Here is a 5,934-nt window from a genome sequence, read left to right on the forward strand (position 1 = left end):
AATAAATAAATAAATAAATAAATAAATAAATATAAATAAATAAATAAATAAATAAATAAATAAATAAATATTGGGCCATCGAGTAGAGTACTAAGAAAGGTATTCCCTTAGGAGTGAAATAAAATTAGCCCAAGACTAAAGAGTTCCTCTGGCCCTAGGTAAGGTTCAAACTACTTCCAAGTAACCCAACTGGGTTGAAATCAAACCTCAAGAATATTTTTAGATTTATAGAAATATTCAGTGCTCAACAAGGTACAATTCGGTGTGTCTGGCCTTCAATCAGAAATTACCAGGCAAGCAAAGAAGGATGAAAATATGACCCAAACGAGGAGAAATTAAATCAAAGAGACCAGAAATGACACCAAAATAAAGTGATGATAAATATATATATCGTTATATATACACATTTGCCAAACGGTATCTATGATGCTGTTGCATTTAATTATTTACATAAATCATTGCCAGGGTAACACCTAGGCTGTTTAACTGTATTTTACAATAATTAAGTTTCAGATATTCAATCTTTATTAAAAATCTACCGTTTAAAGATATGTGTGCTTGTGAGATGTGGGGTGGGGGAGGATCACTGGAGAGATCTGACAAAACTAGCATTCCCACCCCTGCCTTGGTGCCCAGCACCCACCCGATTAGCCCTGCTCAGCCATGATCAAAACGATTCCTATCTTCAACAGCCATGGGAAGGTGAGGCTCTCCAAGTTCTACCAACCTTAGAGTGGGGACACACAATAGCAAATCATCAGGGAGACGGTGCATTTGGTTACAAAGAAAGATAAAAATGTAGTTTCCTGGAAGAAGGATTGTTAATTGGAAGGTATGACAACAAACTTATTTACAGACACAATGCAACATTATATTTTGTCTTCTGTGTGGATTCTTCAAAAAGTGATCTTGGCATTTTAAACCAATACAGCCACAGAAGAAGCCCAAGATTCATGGGTCTCTTACATGTGTATCCAGATCTGACCCCTGAATCCACCCTTCCCTGTCTCCTGAAAATCATTCATAATGTCCCTAGAACTCAAGATATTTGTGGAAACATTGTTGTAAACTGGATTTATTTTCTATGTAAACCAAGTTCACAATATTCTTGCAGAATTGATGATGGGGGATAATGGTATTGGAAACCAACATGAATGAGATTGTCACACAAATTGATGCACAAAATAAACTGGAGAAATCTGAGGCATGAGCTCCAGCCCATGCTGTATCAGCTATAAAGAATATGAATCTTCCTGAAATCCCAAGAGATAGTAATACTGGTAACATCAGTATAAAAGTGCCAGACCTGCCCTCTTTTAAATAAAAATTTTAAGAAGCTACTCCCAGGTAAAATCCAGGTAAAAACTTAGATGGAAAGCCATTTAAGTTTACCATGCAGCTGTTTACCAAAACTAGAGAAGAGTCTTAACTCTTGTTCTTGGATTTAAGTCAAGGCACTAGATAGAAGTTGTATAACATCAGTATAGAAGTTCAATGTTGCTTTTCTGTTCAGTATTTCATAAAGTGTTTGAGTCATTACTTTAAATTTTGTATAATCCGAAATGTTGATGTTTTGTAGGGATCACAAAAGCAGTATTCCATAATTCTTCCTGTTATTTTCACAATTGTTATTTAAAGCGTTCTTTATAAAGTATTGTGTGAAAACATTATGACCTTTTTTCTTAGTTTAAATGAACTCCAAGGTAACCAGACTTCTAAAGCAAAAAATAAAATAAAAATAAAATAAAAAACTATTGTCATGTGTTTTGGAAATTTTTATGGTCTCACTTGTTATTACATTTTTAGTTTCATAATAATCCCTTATGCATTTAATTTTTAGTGTTGTTTGATGGATGTGCCATTGTTAACTGTGCACTTAAGAAACAATAGTGATGATTGAGGTTTTACTTTTGATATTTTATCTTATTACAACCCATTTGGGAAATGGCAAGTTATTGTTTTTGTTTTCCTAATCCAGTCCATTTCTTCTGCTACACATTAATAAATGGCTCCTTTAGACTATTGATTGCTACTATCTGAAACCTACATTTATCACAGCTGCATCACTGTTTTCTATTGCACAGTAATTTGCTCCTCATTTATTTCATTTTGTAACACACAAAAACTAAAAATCACAAACACCTGGTAATAGGGGACTATATAGGGTGCATATTTAACATGATACTGTTGTTTGTGACCATTTTATTCAAAACATAAATAGGTTTAGAATATACATATTATTAACAGAGGAACAAATTTTTTTAAAAACAGGGTTAAGTGACTGAAACTGAAATGTTCCAAGTGTTAGCCACCAGAGATAAAAGGCAAACTGGGCACCCCAGGTGGCTCAGAGGTTTAGCGCCACCTTCAGCCCCAGCTGTGATCCTGGAGACCTGGGATGGAGTCCCATGTAAGGCTCCCTGCATGGAGCCTGCTTCTCCCTCTGCCTGTATCTTTGTCTCTCTCTCTCTCTCTCTCTCTCTCTCTCTCTCTCTCTCCTCTCTCCCTCATAAATAAATAAAGTCTTTAAAAAATAAGGCAAACTACCAATATTTCTCTATTTTATCAAACTTTATAATATGCTGTCAAATATATAGAGGTTTGCTGGTCTGCCCAGATTCCACTGATTTCTAAGTCCTTGCTCTGTAGCTTTTTCCTTTGAATCATTGAATTAGCCCCATCCTTCTAAGTTTGCCTTTAAGTTTGCCAAGGTTAGGTCCTGTTGACTACAGTCAGAGGAAATCTTGACACATAGGGTTTTCAGACTATCAATATTCAATCCTTATCTTACGTATTTTAATGCTAAATATTTTGTTAATTTTTATGTGATATTCAAAAATAAATAATACATACACTTTAAGGAATTTAGAGATTTTAAGTATAAATTTGTATAATGAGCATTTAAATCATAACACTTTAGACAAAATTCTCAAAGATTTTTGACAAAATTCCTAAACCACTGTTTATAATAAAAGTCTATGAACAAAAGATTCATGATAAAAATTTAGACATATACTAATGTTACATTCACCAACTTAACTTTTCCCCTATTTTCTAGTGAAAAATGAAAGAAAAGGGGAAAAGGACTCAAGTTCATCGTTAAATATCACCAAATTAGATTCGAATGGATATGGTAAGTTCCTGGATTTTATGACCTTTCATTTCTAAAGTATTATCAAAGCCCATTATCTTAGCTCTCGTTCTACAAATCCTTAATTACTCTAAAAAAATGAATATCCACAATTCCTCCATGATTGAAATATGTGGAAAGTCAGATAATGTCTTGAAATAGGGAAGCAAATGTACAATTAGGTAAGAGTAATTTAATAGCTAGGCCAAGCATCCAAGAAACATCCTCATAACATCCAAGATAAAATATTCATCCTTAAAAGTCCACAAACTGGATTTTTTGAATACTTGGATTTTTCAAGCTCTAAAACCAATATTGAACCGATGTTAACTCACAAGAGACTGATAAATAAATCAAATTTCCAATATATTAATCTTCTTCAGTGATCACATTTCCAGCTAAAGCACCTCACTTCCTGGTATTTGAGCTATATAAGAAAATTAATTATTGATCAAAAGCTTGCCTGATGACCATGGAATGAAAGAATAGAGAAGCAGATACCCTCGAGATGTTTCATCTATTTCATGAAGAATCATAGTAAATTATTCCTACCTCACACAGCAGAGAACACTATCCAGGGTCCAAATTTCTCATATTCTCCCAAATTATTTCTTATTTCTGAGCAATGATGAATCCATACCACTGAGTTTTGCTTCTCTGAAATCTGTTTTCTTATTCTATACATTTTTCTATTGACAGTTTCATTCTTTTGATGTTATTATCACTGAGCATGATGTATATATTGAGTTGTTTACATAAACAGAACACACTATTCTCTTGCCTTTTTTCAAGGATTAGCTTTCAGAGGTTTACCTGCACTTTGAGTTATTGAAAGGAATCTCATTCTTCCCTCAACTGACTATTTTTTCTTTCTTCAACCTCAAATCTTCCATCTCGTCTCACACTTGAAAATTGGTAATCTATTCATTATTTATGTTGTCATGCCCAGGATAAAGCCACCACTACTCTCCTGGAAATATAGATCAAAAATGTAAAATATCTTTCACAATTTTCTCTTTCTATCTTCCATTCACAGTCATTTTCCATTCTTTTTGTGTAATATTTTGTATTCCATCTTTCCCATTCTAATTATTGCTGCCCTGGTTCAGAATCTTTTTATATTTGTCCTTGACTACAGTAGTTATTTATTCATTCATTCATTCATTCAGTCATTCAACAGATATTTTCTTCAGCTCTTATTGTGTGCCAGTCACTGGTCTGAGAATATAGTAGTTTATATAGACATAAAGGAACCTGACCTCATGGGATTGCATTCTACTAGGGAACACAATAAACTAGTGAGTAAATAAATATACTGGCATGCTATAAATATTGATAAAATAGGGTAATAGGTAAGAATATAGTGAGGAAGAATCACTGTGGGCTTTTAGATAGATAATTAGGGGATACTTTTCTGAAGTGAAATTTAAGCAGAGACTGGGGTGATGTGAAAGAGCAGAGGGATGGGGAAATATGAATGAATGAATAATCTTTCAAACATTGGGGAAGATAAAGAGGAAAATGTTGGAAAGTGAAAAATAATACAAAAACAGTGTTGCTGAGGTGGATTGTAAGACAGAGAAAACTAGGAATATGGTTTAAGAGATAGGCAGGGGCCAGTTGATGGAGGGTCTTGTAGGCCATGCTAAAAATTTGGGTTTTATTCTGTAGGTATGGGAAATCACCGAGTGCTGTGAATCCTAAAAGAACATCATGAAATAACACTTCCTACTGCTGTTCAGAGCACACCATTTTTGCTTTCTGAAAAAAAGTGAAACTGGAAGAAATGATTGGATTTAGGATAACTTTTGGAGGTAGAGTCAGTAGGACCTGCTAGTGAAATAGAAAGTAAGATAAAAATAAAGGACACTAAGGTTTCTAGTCTAAGAAATTGGGGCAGTATATTGTCACTTATTAAGGTGAGAATGAGTGAAGAAGTCATGGAATAAGGGAGACCATAAGTTTAATTTAGAAAAATTATGCAGACATGTTTTTCAGATTCTCATGCAGTAATGTAAATACAACAAAGACATTCTGACATATTATCTTCATTTAGTGTGGTCAACATTTTTAAAAAGATTTTTTATTTATTTTGGAGGGAGAGAGACAGTAGGGGGGTAGGGGCAGAAGGAGAGAGACTCTTAAACAGACTCTGGGCAGACTGCAGAGCCTGACCTGTGGCTCAGTCTCACAACCCTGAGATCAGGACCCGAGCCAAAAACCAGAGTGTGATGCCTAACCAACTGCACCACCCAGGCACCCCTAGTGTGATCAACTTTTAATTTCTTGGTTAGCTACAAAGTCATAAACTGTAGACTACGAAGCAATTAGAAATGCACCTGTGCTTGAACATTCCAGATTGAATAAGAATGTGGAATTCAAATTGTAAGTTAAGTAGAAATGTTGGAAGAATATATTTTCTGTAAGTCTTTCATTTTCCCCCATGAAAGAACAATAATAAATGCATTGGCAAAAAAGCATCAGTATATTTTATAAATGTGCAATGATGGTAATATGAAAGATGTGGTATTGAAATGGAGTACCTAACTTCAAGGAGGATGTTGGAGTATGGGGGTGCACAGGCCTAGATTCAGTATTTGATTCCCCCAAAGAAGGAGGGTAAGCCTCCTTGATATCTAGTGGAGTTGGGGAAAGATAATGAAAACATTTTGATTGGTAGGCTTCTTTGGTGGGGGCTAACATGATGAGAGATTAGGACCAAAACATATGGCTGAGTTTCTAAATTCGCATTTATCTGTCTGACCAAAAGTTCCAAATCTGTTCTGACTTGATCTACAAGGTCT

At 34.6% G+C, this 5,934-nt stretch overlaps 1 pseudogene; it reads left to right on the forward strand.

Annotated features, from left to right (window-relative positions):
• Nucleotides 1-663: 663 nt before the first annotated feature.
• On the forward strand, nucleotides 664-1,324 carry LOC129516648 (AP-3 complex subunit sigma-1-like; annotated as a pseudogene).
• Nucleotides 1,325-5,934: the final 4,610 nt, after the last annotated feature.

This window comes from Nyctereutes procyonoides, unplaced genomic scaffold (genome assembly GCF_905146905.1).
Source record: "Nyctereutes procyonoides isolate TBG_1078 unplaced genomic scaffold, NYPRO_anot_genome, whole genome shotgun sequence".
Classification (NCBI taxonomy): domain Eukaryota; kingdom Metazoa; phylum Chordata; class Mammalia; order Carnivora; family Canidae; genus Nyctereutes; species Nyctereutes procyonoides.